At 38.2% G+C, this 19,171-nt stretch overlaps 1 long non-coding RNA gene across 3 annotated transcripts in view; it reads right to left on the reverse strand.

Annotated features, from left to right (window-relative positions):
* Window positions 1–4,343: 4,343 nt before the first annotated feature.
* LOC311605965 overlaps window positions 4,344–19,171 on the reverse strand; it is a 307,310-nt gene continuing 292,482 nt past the window's right edge. For all 3 annotated transcript variants that reach the window (XR_014782127.1, XR_014782128.1, XR_014782129.1), the window contains one exon: window positions 4,344–4,476. This is a non-coding gene — a long non-coding RNA (uncharacterized lncRNA). The remainder of the gene's footprint in view (window positions 4,477–19,171) is intronic.

A 19,171-nucleotide genomic window follows, 5' to 3' on the forward strand; every position in this document is an offset into this window, starting at 1 on the left:
TCAAGCAGTACTGCAGAGCAATAGTAATAAAGACAACATGGTATTGGCACAGAAACTGACAGGTTGATCAGTGGAATATACAATTGAAGACCCATAAATAAACCCACACACCTAGGAACACTTGATTTTTGACAAAGAAGCCAAAAACCAAACAATGGAAAAAAGAAAACATCTCCACTAAATGGTGCTGATGGTCTAACTGGACTGTAGCACTTTGAGAACAAATAAGTTTGTGAACCCAGATCTTTAGCACAGTGCCTTGATTATATGTCTGACACCAATGAACAGCTGTATAACCTGGGGTCCGTTTTTAATTTTTGTTTTTTACAATTTGGCTTAAGGATACAATTTAAGTCAGAGTCATTGCTAGGGTGAAGTGAAAATGTATAAGGTTCTCAAATACACCATTAAGTTTATATGAATATTTTATGCCATCACATTTATATCTGAGAACATCAAATGAGACCTTGTAGAGGTTTCTTGATTGTTTAATATGTGATAGATAGAGAGATAGAGAGATAGACAGGCAGACAGGCAGATGCATGGAGGAATGCCAGCATAAAAACTTAGGAATTGCTTTTGAATGAAATTTGCTTATCTAGTAGTTGGAAACTGTGAGCTGCCAGTGAAAGTCTGATAGAAACAAAAACTCAGATTAATCCCAACATTTAGTATGATGATATAATATCAATATTTAGAAGAAATATAGTTCACAATTACCCATTATTAGCTACAGGCATTTCATTTCTTAACTACATTATATAGCTTTTTCTTAAAAATCACTTCCCAGCTATCTCTCTAGTTTTGTGGCTTTAGGGATTGAACTTGGGTCCTTGCATGTGAATCAGTGAGATTCATTTCCAATCTCATTTTAAACTTTATTTTTAGACAGGGTCTCTTAACAGCATCATCAATTTTTTTGAGTCATTCAATTTTCAGGATCATAAAATATGTGAACATAAAATACTAATCCCCCAGCCTCATGCTCATTCATGCACACATGTACACACATGTGCGCATGCGCACGTGAGCACACACACACACACACACACACACACACACACACACACACACACACACACACACAAGCTACGATTTCTTCAGAGGCCCACAACCTGGTCAGCTTCTACTTGTGGGATATCTGTCCTATGTGGGTTATTCCTCTTGTCTGAGACTTCCATTAGAGAGAAATGAGCTGTCTTCTTGGCTCTTGGAGAAGGAAACAATAGGCATAGCAGGCATTTCTGAGAGGTGGGCCTTTGGAGTGTATTTTTTTCTTTACTTTCTTCTGAATTATAATATTATTTGATTCAGATAAGTGGAGAAGCCAAGATTTGAGGCATTTGGCCAAAGTCACACATCTAAATACCACATTTGTCTTGGATTCAAGCTATGTCTATCCCATTTGCTTATACTGTTTCTGAGCCATCAGGTGTAACAACCATTCTCAATTTTTCCTCACAGTTATGGAAATTAGATCTAAAAACAAAGCTGGTTAGGACTCCACAATATGATAAATGCACACACAGCATGGCGACTTCCCTGAAGTGTAGACTGCTGTACTAAATGCCTCTGTAGTGATTTTCGAGTCAGCTGTCCTCCTGTCCTTTCTAATCCCATGGTTCCTTGTAGGCTTCAGTTTGTGGTGTTCTTGCTGCACACTGCATTTGATCCGAACAGAGATACCCTGGAGCTTTCCCCAGGGGCTGTGTTCCAGGCAGTCCACTTACGTGTGCGCGGCAGCATTCTGTGTGTAATGATGGCCACATTCCTCCCTGAACAGAATCATCTGCAGTAGACCCCCTCCTGCTGTGCCTGATCTGTACCTCGTAGGGAAGACAGCACAGACTTGGGGCCATAAATCATGGATGGCTTTCTGGAGGTAGCTCCTCACTAAGGTGAACACATGGCAGGCTGCCCTTGGCTTCACAGAGGGGCCGCCTGAGAGTCAGGTGCCTTCAGCATTATAAGTCAGTAGCAGGCATGTGACAGCAGGACAATTGCTGTCTTGGAAATCAGAAATGCAAAATTCTCTTCTCTCATTGCAAAGGCTACTGGTGACTTAGTTCTGTGATATTGATCAATGACTTTAATCTATATCCACCCAGAGTTTGTAAAAGCATGTACTACCTGTCAGCCTTCTTCCTTTCAGTTCAGGACTAAAGCAGTTTTTTATTTCCCTGGGTGTCGTGTAAGTCATTTTAGCTATCTTGAAACCCTGGCTATTAGAATGGTAAGTTTTGGAAGGCGATTTTAATTGTGCCTAGTCTTATGAGCTGAATCCTGGAGGCTTCAACATTTGGAAACTGGGTGGCCTTGATAAGTGAGTTGATTTCTCTGAGTCAGTATCTCATATCACAAATGTAGACAAAGACACATGCACAGGCCCTGGCTTCACTCCTACACAGCGTATTTGTCATAGTGTCATTTAGCGCTACCTCATTCCTTCCTGCTGCTTGCAGGCTGCAGTGTATTGGGAAATCCACATAGACGTGGGAAGTTAGACAAGAAATGATGTCTGAAAAAGTTAATCCATGCTAATGGAGCAACCAAGATAAACATAAGTACATGATTTATGGAGAGACTGCACACGTTTCTTCATGCTAGGTAAAAAGCAGGTCTTTCTGAAAATATAATTGAAATAATAGGTTAAAAACGAGGGTTGATAAGAACTGTATGTGTCTCATGTTTTTATCCCAAATCTTGTTGTCAGTTTCCTCAATCCAGAATACAGTGTCTGAGTTCCTTTAGTAACGTTATTGGTAAACAAATTATTTTAACATATATTCTATTTATAACATGATATTTGCCTGTGATTCCAATTTTGATACAGATAGTCTCTGATGCTGGAAGAAGATTTAAGAAATCCGTTTGTGATCCTATGTCCTACATGAAACATCATATATCTAACTCTTAAGACTAATTCAAAAGCAAGATATCATAAAAAACCGGAATTGGGCCAGAAGGAGGAAAGGAGCCAGATTAGTTTCTCTAAGGCAAAGCTACCAAGGCCTGGCATGTTGCTGCTTCTTGCCTAATAATGTCACAGCTGTTAATAAGGGGATATGGTTATTTCAATAAAAGAAAATTGGGGAACTTTGTCCTCCTGGTAATGTCCTATTCACTATCATTAACATAATAAAATTAATCTAATTTCTAAGAACCAGAATGTTTCATCTTTCTGACATTAGCTAAGAAACACAGTAGGCATTGCAGCAAGGAAGATCCTTGCAGTTCCAAAGGATCAGTAGTATCTGTTATTGGAACATGCTTGTGGCTACATAAAGGCTCATACAGTGAACAAAACCAACAAAATATGGTTCTATTGGGTGACGAATAGACCAGCTGATCAGTTAAAAACTGACGCTATTGGAGAAGTTTGATTAGAACTTTGGCCTTTGTATGAAAGATTAGGAGTAGAAAAAATCACCTATAAATATGTTTCACCACCAATTGGCCAGTCACATATACAACTATTTATTTCTCTGGTCATATATGTAAGTATATAAGTGTACTTTGAGTATATATATATATATATATATATATATATATGTGTGTGTGTGTGTGTGTGTGTGTGTGTGTGTGTGTGTGTGTGTGTGTGGTGTGTACGTGTACATACATGTATAGAAATATTGCAAAGGAATGGGGACAATTAAGGACCTTTTTGAATCTTTGAGATTATTGAAAAACCTTGTAACTGGAATGAACTGACTGTATTTCTCACAAAATTTACATTTGGATATTTCCCAGGATGATGGCATTAAGTAATGTGCTCATTAAGATATCATTAGGGTTAGATGAGGTCATGGGATCAGAGTCTAATGATAGGACTGATTCCATAGAAGGAAAGATGATAATCTTTTATTTCCTTTTCCCTAGTGTATACATAAAGGTCATGTGAGTATACAGTAAAGCAGCAGCTATCCAAATGCCAAGGACCCTAAGCCTGAGAATGCAACCTCATCTCCTGTAGCTCTATCTATCTACCCTTGGTCCTTCATTATCCAGAGCTGGGAGAGGTAAGAGATAACATCCTGTCATTTGGAATACCCACTCTTGTCATATTTTCTTAAAGCAGACTAATTATGATAAGGTGTAACTGCTATTGCTATGTTTAAAATCTTTATTGTAGGTTCTTGCCTTCAACAAACTTCAATAAGCTGACCTTGACTCATGCAGATCAGCTGAACAGAGAATGCACTGGACATTAGCCAAGTCTTCTGCCTTATTAAAGGATGGACACATAATCCCAAAGTTTGAACCCAAGAAATAGTCATATATTGCTGGCAAGAGGTTTAGGAGAAGTGACATGGAGTGCAAGAAGAGCCCTTATTGGTGCAGTCATCAGCTAGGCTGCTTCACGCGATAGCCCAGAGCTTTCTAGTCCCCCAGAGCTGGCAGCAGTAACTTGGTCCAGAAGCTGTAGTCCTGCAGCTTGGTGGCTGGTTGGTTCTATGAGCAAGGATTGAGGCTGCACTGTAAAGAGGACAGGGAAGACAGCCATTGTCAGGAGAAACCAGGTTCCTCAGTTGGAAACTAAATACCCGCCTCAAGGAACGCCCTCCCTCAACCTGTCCAGCCCCACAGCAGTTTACCATTTAGCATCCAAATAGCAGCTCCCCCCAAAATGGCCATGTTCTAATTGCTCATCCCCAAAACTATGTTACTGCACAGTGAGAAATTGAATTTGCCAATTGGCTGGCTACTCTTAGAGTGAGTCTGAGTTACCAGAAGGACTTAAATAATCACTGAGATCTTTTCAGTGTAGAAGATATGGTGAGTCTGTAAGCACAGCCCACGAATGACCACTATCACTCTGAAGGTGGAAGAAGCCATGAGCTAATTATGTGAGGGAACTCTAGAAGAAATAAAAATCAACTTGGTTATCTCCTAGATCTCTAGAGGGAATTCAATTTTACTGACACTTTGATTTTTTTTTTTTTTAGCTCATCTGATCCAATTTGGATTTATGAGTTCCACAGCAGTAAGATGGAAAAAAAATGTGTTGTATTGAGTCATTAATTGTGTCATATCAGGAAACTGATATACTCCTTCATTATTTTATGCATATTGAGTGCCATTAAGGTTCATTATTTTCCCAAGTGCTATAGTAGAAACTGATAAAACAGAAGACACTTCCCTCCATCCTATGCATTTTCCATTGATTTGGACAGAAAACAACTAACATTTATTGAACACTTACTCTAGAACATACATGTGTTATTGAGAAAATGACTAAAAAATTATTATTGAGCAAATAACTAAAAGGCACTCTAAAACTTTTTCATCCCTCCCTCTATGTAAAGTCATGAAAACAAGATGGTTACAGCTCAACAAAACAAACCCTCACCAAATAATAGCTCTGCCAGCACCTTGACTTTGCTCTTGACCTTCCCAGATTCCCAGAAGTGACCACTTCTTCATTGATTTTTTTTGCTAGAGGAAAGAGCACCTTGGAATCTTCGGTTTCTTTTGTAAGGTTAATATGATTAGGTGGGCTTCACCCAAGAACTTTCCTGAATTGAAGTTCAACTATAAAATCATGGAGGTAACAACCCATCATATTCACCGACTAAAGATATACTCAAGAAAAGAAGTTGACAAAAGATGCATACACATCAAGGAGTGAGAACATCAGAATCTGTTTGAAAATTCTTACTACTGCATGTTCATTTGGAAATAACAGGAAGCACCAATAAAGTTGAAATTAAAATCTCCAATAGCATTTGGGTTTAACACGAAGCTCTGGTTGCTACTTGAGGCATTAATTTAAATTTGATGGGTTTGGTTTTTTTTTAGCTGTAAGATCTCCACTAAGAAAGCAGGAGACAATGTAAAGTCAGCAGAAGTCAACTGAATGGTAGGATGAATGAACTGAGACAGCTTCAGGAGGCTTTGGTCTCTCCTCTGAGAGTAAACATACTATAATATATAATATACTATAAATAATGACCACTATTATGGGTATGAGCACTCTTGACCTATATGCTACTTTCCATCCTACTCAACAAAATATTTTGAAAACTGTATCGTAATGTAAAAACACTCTATTTCAAAGCCAAATGTTGCTTGTTGTAGAGGGTTTTTATTGTTGTTTGCTTGTTTCTTTGTTTGTTTGGAATAAATTCTTGGGATGTATTTCTTTGCAATTTGATATTAATTCCACTAGAAAATGAAAAATGGAAGTTTGGAAATTTGTATTTTTATTAACATTTGAATTAAACATATTAAAGTACATTTTGGGATTTCCTACTGCACTCTACCATGCCTATACCATTAGAGAATGATATAGAATATTTTACTGCCCTTAAAAAGTCCAGGTTTTGCCTTTTCAACTTCTATTCCCTTCTCCTATGCCCTGTTTTCCATATATATGGGTGTACCTTTTGAAGAATATGCTAGTTACCAATTTACATAGTCATAGCATTCACAAGTTGGATTTCTTTATTTTGCAATCCATTTAAACTTCACCTATGATTTCATATGCCTCAGAAGCCTAGTCCTTTCTATCTCAGAATAGTATTTACCATTTTATCCATGTATTTATTTACTCACTTCCATAGTAAAGGGCATTCTGATGTGTTTTCTAGTTTTTAGAGATGTGAAAAAACTGCTATAAACATTTTATAAAGATACTTTTTAAAATATAAATGCTTAAGTCAGTTGGATGCATGCCTAGAAGCATGGAGATGTATCAGATGACAAGACCATGTTTATTTCTGTAAATGACTGGCAACTTGTGTTCAAAGAGGCATAGCACTTACACATTCCCATTGCAATAGGTGAGCAACTTCTTTGCTCCACATGACCACCCCAAATTGATGCTGTCAGCTTTGGGGCTTTAGCTATGTTAATAGATGTTTTTAAAATATATCTTCAGTGGGTATAGAATTCTAGATACTTTTTCCCTATAGAACTTTAAAAATGATTTCCTACCATTGTTGCTGGATGTTTGTTTATTTTGCTTATTTTTTCCTAATAAGAAATAGGTAGTAATCATTACATAATTTCTTTTGCAGGTCAACAGTCTTTCACTATTATGGTTCATTTAAAGTTTTTCTCAAGAACATTGTTACAAAACACACTGATTATAAGATTCCTGGGTATATATAATAATTCGTATTTCTTCTGCTTCTTCTTCTTCTTCTTCTTCTTCTTCTTCTTCTTCTTCTTCTTCTTCTTCTTCTTCTGCTTCTTCTTCTTCTTCTTCTTCTTCTTCTTCTTCTTCTTCTTCTTCTTCTTCTTCTTCTTCTGGTATTTGGTTTTCCCAGACAGACAGGGTTTCTGTGTGTAGTTTTGGCTGTCCTGGACTCACTTTGTAGACCAGACTGGCCTCAAACTCAGAGATCTGCCTGCCTCTGCCTTCCTGGGTTCTGGAATTACAGGTGTGCACCACCGGTCCCAGCTTGTATTCCCTTTTATTATATTATTTTTATTAATTTGAGATTTTATCAATGTATTTTGATACTATTCACACCCCAATTCCCCCTAAGTCCTTCTGAATCCACCCCACCTTCCAATTGCATATTCTCTTTTGCTAATAACCAACTGAGTTCAAATTGTACTGCCCATTTGTTTATGAATATGAAGCATCCACTATTACCTGGTGACTCTACCCGAGGCCATGCCATTAAAGTGAACCTCCTCCACCAACCTTAAGCTACCAATAGCTCCTCAGTTACAGATGGGGTCTCGTGAACTATCCCTGCCTTCATGCAATATTGTTAACTAGATTGATCTTGTGCAGGTATTGTATAGACAGCCGAAGCTACTGTGAGCCCATGAACACAGTTGTCCTGTCATCTGCAGAATGCACTTTCACTCCAACACTCCATAACCTCTGGCTCTGACACTCTTTCTACCCCTGGATAGTCTCTGAGACTTGGTAGGGCAGGTGATAACATTTTTATTTTGCACTTTGGCAAGTTGCGAGTTCCTACATTAGCAACCGTCCATTGCATGAAGAAGCTTCTCTAACTTTGAGACACAGCCCAGTAAAGAATTTCTTTACTGTACCTACTCTAACTGCCACTAGTCTTATGCTGCATTACACATGTTGCATCAGACAAACTTCTTTTATTCTGGAATCATCGCCTAGTCATTGCACAGCTCAGATCGTATGACCTGTATTGTAGACTACTAAGATAGTATTGTTTGTTTCTAGGTGCTTTTATGAGATGATATTTTCAAGATTTAAATTTGTGTAAATGAAAACACTGGAATAAGAATCTTAAGTGAAAAGAACACAACAGTAAATCTGAGCAACTTGGTAGCTGGTTTAAATTCTGTGAGCAATCAGAATAAATAAGATTGTTGTCTGATAAAGAATACAGGTAGAACTGGCTGTCACGTGGAGTTTGATTACGATTCTTTCACTGTATGTATTATAGTGAAGTAAATTTAGCAAAGTACCAGGACATTGCGAATGCAACTAGCAAGGTCTAATTGCAATTATAATTTCTAAATGAAATGATGCAGGTTTAAGTGTTCTTCACAAACTACAAGGTCCAAAGGAATGATGGATATTATTGATGAGACAATGAGAGAAAAGATATAATTTCAGGGTATAATGAACAAGCTTGCCAGTGTATTCCATGAATGTAATGCTCAGAATTTTTTTTCCTAACTTAGACTGTATGGGATACCTAAAGCAGAGATAATAGAACAGAAAGCAATTAGCCAAGGAGCCCGACCAAGTCTATAAATATTATAGAACCCAAAGAAATGAAGAAAAGACAACACAAGGACAGGATTAATGACTCTAGGAACCATGGAGTTAATAGTTGTGATGGAGCCATGGGGAGAAGTCTGGGGAAACTGAAAGGTACATGTGATTGTAGGGAAGTTGTCATATCTGTAAATCCAGTTAATGCTGCATTACTCATGGGACTGATAATAAAATTAAATAAGACATTGATACACTTGACTATTCACTGCAATTTGAGAGAGAAGGTAGACATCAGTCAGTATCAGCCTTACTATGACAATGGAGCAGAAAAAATAAATGTTTTTTTGCACAGTTAACATCCAGTAACACCTGTTATGGGCTTTGGAGCAATAGACACCTCAATGAGTCAATTTAGAGGTGAAAATACACACACACACACACACACACACACACACAAACAGTGAAGTAAAAAAGAGAGTTAGCAAGCAAAAAGTAATGTGTAAATATTATGTTAGTATGCCTAACCTCCACATTGACTAGATAATTGAGAAACTGTTTTTGTATAAACTTTCTGGAAACAAACACATGACGGGGCTGTTTTCTTTGCTGCTTGAAGTTTTTAATCTGTCTTTTTCTTTTTTCTTTTTTTTCTTTCTTCTTTTTTTCTTTTCTTTTTCCTTTTTTGACATCAGGAGAGGACTTGGTGGTTACAGGTATTCTTACAAGAAACCTGAATGTGTGCACTCATCAGTCTTCTTTACAGATAAGGAGAAGCTTAGTGACCTCTAAACACTGTGTCATAATTCCTCAGATCATGAAGCACTGTCTGAGATTTGGACACAGACCCTTTCCCGAATGGGACTTCCTATTCCATCCAACCACATGGTTGTGTAAGAAGCTTGATGAATAGTCAAACAACATGAGTGCATGAAAATGATAACCTTCATAAAACTGAACAGCAGGGCAGATGTTGTTTGCTGGAATCTGAGCCAGATCTGTTTTCCAAGTGCCAACTTGTTGTCTCAGGGCTGACGCTGACACAGTCCAGTCACCTGCCTGGGGCATGCGGAGCAATAGGGAGAACCTTCCATATGGCATAAAAGTCCCCAAATCTCTGAGAGCCATAGACATTAGACTCAACTGAATTTGCTTTGATGCCCAAGCGAGATGTAGCTGGAAAAGAATGGCGCAGTTTTGATCGGGATGAACTTGGGGATGGCATACCAAATCTACCTGGTGCTCAAGTTTTGCCATCATGACAAAAGCCTCCTCAGTTCATCAGGCAGTGATTATAGAAATCATGAGTGTGATATTTGTCTAAGTATGAGGCTGCTGAAGATATTGGAGAATATCCACCAGTACATGAATATTTATGCCATGAAAGCATTTGGGGCTTGTTCTGAAACAGAGTGCCCAGAAAAATCAAAATAAGCACAATTCAGTCCATTTTTGTTGTTACCTTTTCATGAGGCTAAATCATGGACGAGGAATGCACCCTGTAAGCCATCCCATCTTCTGGCTTTTACAAATTATCAGGCTAGTTTATCCAAGACACTGCAGTGGCTTAGGTATTGTACAACAGGCAGATGGACAGAAGATCCTGAATCCTCACCCGCCTTCCTGCACCTTGCCTTCTCCACTTGTGCTGAAGAAAATTATTGTGCACGTAAAGCCCGAGTTCCTCCTTTCTTCTTTCCCACCCTTTCTCTTAGTTTCTCTTTCATTGTTACGTTATTCACCCCTTAGTTTTATTCCCATTTTTTTTTACTTACTTACGTATGATATAGCTGTGCTAAGGATGTAGTATCTGTTCACTACCTAGTCAATACTGGTTGAAAATATTCTTTCTCAACCAGGATAGACCTTATGAGAGTCCATGGCTTGTAGCTAGGTGTGGTGTGAACACCTAGAATCCAACCCTGGGTAGAATGAGCCACACACAGGGCTATGTAACAAGACCCTGCATCCAACTAAAACAAATCAAAAGCTTATTTTAGACGTAGACATTAAAACAGGTATCCACATGGTCCCTGTTAATGGGGACACCATTTTTTAAATGTTATAAATGAAAAGAAGAAATAACTAAAACTTAATTAAAATTATCAATATGTTGGCACAGAAAAATGTCCTATGCTGCCAGTAAAATGATGGAAGGTAAATTGTGGATGTTAAGTCTTACTAGAACAGAAGAAAAGACAGTAGATATGTGCATGTCTGTGCACATATATATGTGTGCTTTTTTCTTTTCTTATTTTTCCAGAAAAAGTTTTAAAAAATTCCTTCAAACAATGAGTTCAGTGTGAAAGAAGTCTGTATATATTATTGTATGCACATGCTCCCAATGCTTATAATATGCAAATTCAGATAAATGGTCTTGTCCATACAACTTTACCATATTCAGAAACATGCTGAAATTGATAATTCTTTTAATGTTAGTAAAGACAGATTCCTTTACTGTCAGTTGCACATATGTGCACAGATATGCTTGCATGTGCATGTGCTCACACACACATACACACACACACACACACACACACACACACACACACACACAGAGAGAGAGAGAGAGAGAGAGAGAGAGAGAGAGAGAGAGAGAGAGAGAGACCATACTATCTTTTCTTCTATTCTAGTAAATCTATGACTTCCTTTCCATCATTTTACTGACAGCATAACACTATTTTTCCATGTCAACACATTAAAAACTTTTATAAAGTTTTAGCTCTTTTCTTCATTTCTAACATATTTTAGAACGTGTCCCCAACAACAGGGGCCATATGGATACCTGTTTTAATGTCTATATCTACAATGTAGAGCTTCTTATTTGTTTTAGTTGGATGCAGGGTCTTGTTACATAGCTCTGTGCAGGTTTGGATTTGGAATCCTTCTGCCTTATTCTACCCAGTGCTGAGAATGCAGGTATTCACACCACACCTTGCTACAAGGCATGGACTCTCATAAGTAATATCTCCATTGGGAAAGTATATTTTTAATCTCTATTGACACAGTAATAAACAGTTACCACATCATTAGCAAAACATATTTATGCACAAATATCACTCATTTATATCCTCTATGTTTCTAGATGAAGTATTACTGAATACTAAATACTGTCTTAATTAAAACCATTGTATGGAAATTGATAACTTAAAGGTATATATAATAAAATGGGAGAGGTGAATATACGTCAGTCCACCTGTGCGGATTTAAGACAGAATCTCTGACCTTGTGTCTTTACCTATCCGTCTCTTGGGAACTCAGGTATACCTTGTGCGATGTTAGCAGGACAAGTTAACACAATATCTATTTCTTACAGACATAATAAATCTTATAGATAAAGACCAGATCAAAGATGTTAGACCAAAGACAAAAGACTGCAACCATGTATGTATGTAACTTACCTCTCACACCTGCCTCCTCTTCAGGAATTGAGTGGCCTCTCTTTACACTAAGTGGCCTGTTCTCAATTCCTGAAGGAAGAATACAAATTTCTTATAAAAGTTAGTAAAATAAGAGTAGACAGTGATATATGACTTGGTATGAGGAAATAAATGTGCCTAATCATATTTCTTGCAAAATTTGCAAAAACTCTGAATTGGTTCACAATTAATAAAGTCCAAAACAGGAAAGTGAAAATGTGAACCTGCCCTCTGCCCTACTTGCATAGCAGTAAAAAATGTTTATTCTTTGGTGTAGCCATAAAAACTTGTAATCTGAACTGAAACTTGAAGTAAAAACCACCACGCTTCCAATTACTCATATCCGCAAACAACTACTTCATGGCTTCTCCTCTTTTCTTAGATCTTTTTTTCTTTTCTTTTGTTCCCTGACAAAAACCTCATGCCTGGTCTCAAATTCATTATGCAGCTAAGGACGACCTTGAATTTCTAATCTTCCTGCCTCCATATCCGGATTGCTGCCATCTTTGTTATATGCAAAGATGGAGATCAAACCCAAGATTTCAAGACAGGTTAGGAAGGCACTGTACCCACAGAGACTCATCCTCTGCTCCTTCTTTTATAGAGATTTTTCTAGGTATCTGAGGCTGGACCTGAGCATTGAGTTCTCCATCATCTTCTTTTGAGTGCTTGGATAACAGGTATGCACAGTGTTCTGCTGCTCCTTTCTGGTATAGCTATAATTTCTCGTCCCTGTTCCCTAAAACAACAACAGCCAAAAAAAAAAAAAAGCAACAACAACAACAACAAAACAACAAAAGAAAAAACAAAGAAAACCAACAACAACAAAAAACCACATCATTCTGTTTTTTTTTTTTTACATCATTCTTCTTGAGTTTTACAGTATAGATAGCTCAAGGCATGTACTAATCCTTATAAGCATAACTATACAAGGAAACTTCTGATGTTCTACCAACTTAATTTTATTGTCTTTTAAATTTCTGTACATTCAACTCAGGAACTCTATTCTCTCCAAAAACTAGGTTTCCTCTATATCAATCATTTCAACTAACCATACTCTGTGTGTGTGTGTGTGTGTGTGTGTGTGTGTGTGTCTGTGTCTGTGTGTGTGTCTGTGTGTGTGTGTGTGTGTGTGTCTGTGTCTGTGTGTCTGTGTATGTGTATGGTGTGTTTAGCATTGTCTTTGAGTACATAGTATTCTAAATACAATGATCATTAGTAAGTTTATGATATCTGGGTCAATTTTCATTTAAGGTCAGAAGTTAATTAAAATCAACATCCTCTTTTGGGAAAATCAAGATCCTCTTTGGGGAAAACAAATAAAAAAAAACCCACAAAAAATTCAACTGACTCGGTCTTAGCCCCCAAGGGAGGAAACTAAAAGAAATCCTGATCATTCATGCTGGCCAGTGTATGAGATTCTCTTGATCATAAGGGGCCCCTAGTTGAACTGGGATCAGAACACAGTGAATTCTGAGACAGCCAAATGAGAGTGCATTTATATAATCTTCCAGCCAACTCTCCTTAGCGTCTTATGGATGTGGGACAATGTTTGCCAAGCACTGCTTCCTGAACCAAATTCCATTTCTTAGAATTTGACTGGAAATAAAAAAAAAAATGTGTTGAATTTTTTCAACATGTAACATTAAATTTAACAGGGTTCCTCTATTTAAATATATCATCCTTCTATATTCTAGCATTTTTAAAATGAAGAGACAATAATACTGAATATTATTTCTTCCTCAATATCTTGATCTAACTTAGTATAATGGATTGACTACAATCAAAAAGCACATTTTAAATTTTACTAAAATTTAAAGTTTAAAATCTGGGTTCTTCTGCAAGGGACATGGAATCAAATGATTACTTGTGTTGTAGAAGTTTTCAATTAATCTCCAAATAATGAAACTTAATACCAGCCAGAACAGTACACATGCACCAATTTTCCACAGAGATTATCAAAGTATAAGATCATGACTTGCTAGGAACATAGCAACATGCTTTACCCAGAGACTCATAGCTGTGGCCAATAAAGAGCATAACTAGAGACTCTATAGTTAGCTTGGGGAGGCAGAGCAGCTGACCAAAATGGAGATGAGAAGTGTGTGTCATGGCTACTCTGAAGTCTAGGAGTCACTGTGTAATCCATAATTGAAGAGCAGAAGTCTGTGACTTGAATTTCAGAAGTTCAATGACAGGGGAAATGTAGGAAAGAAGAAAGGGTGGACAAGAGTTTGGGGGGGTAAGGGGGCCCTTTCCTGACCATCATAAAAAGTCACAGCTCACACTGATAACACAGCTTTGTTAACAAGAAGAAGACATAACACATTTCTAAATCCGTTTCAGATGACATTGAAACCTTCAAAATTATTTAATTTGGGATTTAAATGACATGTAGATGGCTATGTAGAAATTATGACTGGACAAAAAGACACTGAATGCTTCCAGAATGAGAAAACCCAGAAGGGTCTATCTGTTCAGATTTTTTATAGCCTCTCTTCAGTTTTTCAGGGTTTTTTTTTTTTCTCCTCTGTTGTGTAGGGTACAACCTTGCAAATGGAGATCTTATGACCAACAATCAAAAAAGGCTAGTCAAATAACATCTTTACTGCTAGATTTCGCATAGAAACACGGCAGAAAGTTATAGTAACATATTAGGTTTTGTGGATGAATGTGGGAAGAGATGGATTTTGTTTTATATAGTCGGTTTCTTAGAATCCTTGGTATTGTGGCTGGCCGCAGGGGAGGCAGACCGGATGCAGTCAAGGAGGCCGTGGAGGTTACAGGACAAACACAAAGAAGTGTGGCCTCTGTGGTTCTCATTTCAGACACTGCTTCCCAAGCCTTATCTCTAGCTTTCAAAGAGTACTGCTTGCTTTGTATCTTCACTAAAACCCATTGCAAAAGGGTCATGTAATCCCTAAAAATTAACCTGTGGGTCCCACCTATCAGAACTACGTAACTTCCTCGAATGCTGGGAGTTGTAGTTCTTAGAAAATAACAAAGCCTCATGGGGAAGTACGGTGGTCTATTGGTTTGTCCTGCAATATGTGGCTTGAGGCCATTCTCAGCTGGGAAATTCCAGAGAATGGTCCTGACCAAAGTCTATCCCTTGGTCACTATATAATATGTAATAAAGCTTGCTTTTAATTTGGTTCAAAATGCTGGAGTTAGATTTCCTGGCAAATCTGAGGATAGTTACTGTTGTTCTTTGAAGGCCAAGGTAAGGTAGATTATATCTTAACAAGTTAGAAATGTTTAGAAAATTGAAGTGAATGAGAAATTGTGCAAACACATTGAACATTTCCACATTTTATGCTTAGGTGTGCTTTGACTTTCCCAGCTGGACTAAATCCTAAATGCAAATCAGAAACACGTAAGACACTTGAGTCATGTCCCCAAAGATCACTGACGCCGACTTGGAGGTACTGGTGTCATTTACTCTAAGCCCTGGGTAAGCCAGTCTGTTCTAGCTCATGATCACAAAATGAATCCCTGTAATAAATGACCTCAGAGCTTCTTTCACTATTCTCCTACACATTCATTCTGCCCCCAAAAAGAAATATCATTCCACATCTTGATCTCAAGGCAGGAAAAAAAATTAGCTTTTAATATATTTTTATTCATTTAAATTGTAAATTAAATACTAAAACTGAACTCAAGTACCTGGCTTTTTATCTTAAAGTGAAAATTATCAAAGAATAAAACTATTTTGTTTCTTTTTTTTTTCTTTTCTTTTTTTGTGGCGAGATGCAGCATAGCTCTCTGTAGGGCATAGAAATCCCTGTTGTGATATAACAAAGGACTTGCTGGTTTGTCAGGTTTTTGCCAGAGAGCTGTTCACAGAGAGGTGTCTCATCAGATGCATTCTGATGCAGAACCTCTGGAGGAAGGCAGCGGAGGATGATTCTGCCCACCAGATGCTGCTGGCTGCTGTGCACATCAGGACCCAGGTGCTAGACATAAGCAAAGAGTGAAGAAGTCCTGTGCAAGGTCTGACCTGGACCTAGAAAAGCCACATGCAGGGCAATCCTCTGTCCTGGGATGATACTAGGACTAGAAAGAAGAAAAAACATAAGAAAGAAAGAAAGAAAGAAAGAAAGAAAGAAAGAAAGAAAGAAAGCAAGCTTTCATTTCCCTTCAAAATGCATTCATTTATCCCTATTCCCTGCTCTATATAACCTCTGTTTCCAAAATTTAACACTGCTTTCTAACAAAAAAGTACCAAATACATTTTAAATATATTTTATTAGTTTATTCATATTACATCTCAATTGTTATCCCATCCCTTGTATCCTCCCATTCCTCCCTTCCTCCCATTTTCTCCTTACTCCCCTCCCCTATGACTGTGACTGAGGGGGACCTCCTCTCCCTGTATATGCTCATAGGGTATCAAGTCTCTTCTTGGTAGCCTGCTATCCTTCCTCTGAGTGCTACCAGGCCTCCCCATCCAGGGGATGTGGTCAAATATGGGGTACCAGAGTTTGTGTGAAAGTCAGACCCCACTTTCCACTCAACTGTGGAGAATGTCTTGTCCATTGGCTAGATCTGGGTAGGGGTTCGAAGTTTACTGCACATATTGACCTTGGCTGGTACCATAGTTTGAGCAGGACCCCTGGGCCCAGATCTGCCCTCATAATGTTCTTCTTCCTCAAGACCCAGCTATTCCACTCCTTGGAATATACTCAGAAGATCCTCCAGCACACAACAAGAAGATTTGCTCAACCATGTTCATAACAGCCTTATTCATAATAGCCAGAACATGGAAACAGCTTAAGTGCCCCTCAGTAGAAGAATGGATAAAGAAACTGTGGTACATTTACACTATGGAATACTACTCAGGTGTTAAAAACAAGGAATTCCTAAAATTTGTGGACAAATGGATGGAACTAGAAATGATCATAATGAGTGAGTTAACCCAGAAGCAGAAAGACACACATGGTATATACTCACTTATATCTGGACACTAGCCCAAGGGGTATGTCCGATGAAAGTCTTCACTCACCAGGAACGTGGGACAGAGGGGAGGACATCCTACTGGGACTCTAGGTGAGGGAAGCATGGGAGAATGGGGAAATAGAAGGATCCAGAGGGCCCTAGAAACACAAATCCATTTTTACAGAGAAAACTAAAGGGGCTAATTAGAAATTGAGGCACAATAAACTGACAAAGACACTGACAAAGTTTCCATGAGGGAAACTTCTGGCTGTGTGTATGTTCTGCCTGGGCACCAGAGGGACAGAATAATGTTTCTGAACCCTGTCATTGTACACATCAATACTTTTATCTGTGTATGCTGTCCCAAAGCCTCTGTGTGTGTGTGTGTGTGTGTGTGTGTGTGTGTGTGTGTGTGTGGGTGTGTGTGTGTGTGAGAGAGAGAGAGAGAGAGAGAGAGAGAGAGAGAGAGAGAGACAGAGACAGAGACAGAGACAGAGACAGAGACAGAGACAGAGACAGAGAGACACAGAGAGACACAGAGAGACAGAGACAGAGACAGAGAGAGAGATGCCTGATCTGAACTCGTCCTCTTGTGTTCCTGTCCTGCCCACAGAACTGAACTCTAGCTGTTAAACTCTAATCCCTGAAATTTTCATTTCAGATTCTTCCTTGATGTTCTTTCATCTTACAGACTCTGGTGTGTAGGAGATGGGCTAAGGAGTGTTCTGCTTTGGACCCAAGGTGCTATGCATGTTCTTGGCCGGCATGGAAAGACAGAAGGTGATCCAGATGCATACAAAAGGAAAGAATAATTGGAGAATGATGGATATGGCCGAGCAGTCTCTGGGGTACTGTTCCATGGGTCCAATGCCACTCTCAACACTGTGGGGCTCTGCTGATATGAAGCAGTGGGTTCCAGAAGCCATAGAAAATCTAAAAGTACCTGGCTGAAGCAGTAACAAAATATAAAATGAGCTTGGATACTTTTTTAAAAATTAAATCAATACTTAAAGATTTAATTTTAAAATAAATTTATTCTTTTATTTTTAAAAATAAAATATTTTATTATTTTTTAAAAAGACAGGTTCACAGTATATCACTCTGGTTGGCTTGCAACTTGCTATGTAGGCTAGGCAAGGAAATCCAGAAATTTGTGGACAAATGGAAGGAACTAGAAATAATCATACTGAGTGAGTTAACCCAGAAGCAGAAAGACTCACATGGTATATACTCACTTATAATTGGGCACTAGCCCAAAAGGCATGTCCCATGAAAGTCTTTACTGGCCAGAAGATTGGGATAGATGTGAGGACATCCTACTGGGTCTCTAGGTAAGAGAAATATAGAAGATGGGGAAATAGAAGGACCCCAAGTGTCCTAGAAACCTACAAGAAGAACATCATGATGGGTGGATCTGGGCCCAGGGGGGTCTGCTCAAACTATTGCACTAACCAAGGACAATACAAGCAGTAAACATTGCACCCCTACTCTGATCTACCCAATGGACAGGGCATTCTCCACAGTTATGTGGATAGTAGGGGCTGACTCTGACATGAACTCTGGTGCCCCATATTTGACCACCTCCCTTTGGTGGGGAGGCCTGGTGGCACTCAGAGAGAGAATAAGCAGGCTGCCAAGATGAGGCTTGATAGCCTATGACCATATACTGGGGGAGGAGGTCCCCCTCAGTCTTAGGCCTAGGGGAGGGGAATAGGGTGAAAGTGGGAGGAAGGGAGGAAGGAGTGGGAGGACACAAGTGATATGATAACAATTTAGTTGTAATCTGAATAAATTAATTAAATAATAAAAAATTCAAAAGCAAAATAAATAAAAGATGTGATTTCAACTATAATAAAAAATTCAATTTTAAAAATATTTTTATATTTTATATTACATTTATATTATTATATATGCAATAAACTACCTTTAGCAAGAAGAACCCTAAAACAATCAGGAATGATATAAATGACACATTCTTAGTGTTTTGGCTATTTGTATTTGGCAGCCTTGAAGAAAAAAATTCAATTTTTAAGATACAGATTTTCTATACGATATTGAATGACAATTGTAAATATTTAAGAAAATATATAGTGACACAAAGGAAGATATATAAATGTTCTATAGTTTCTTCTTTCAAAACAGCTTTATT

The sequence above is a fragment of the Acomys minous genome (genome assembly GCF_964271855.1).
Source record: "Acomys minous genome assembly, chromosome: 9".
Lineage (NCBI taxonomy): Eukaryota > Metazoa > Chordata > Mammalia > Rodentia > Muridae > Acomys > Acomys minous.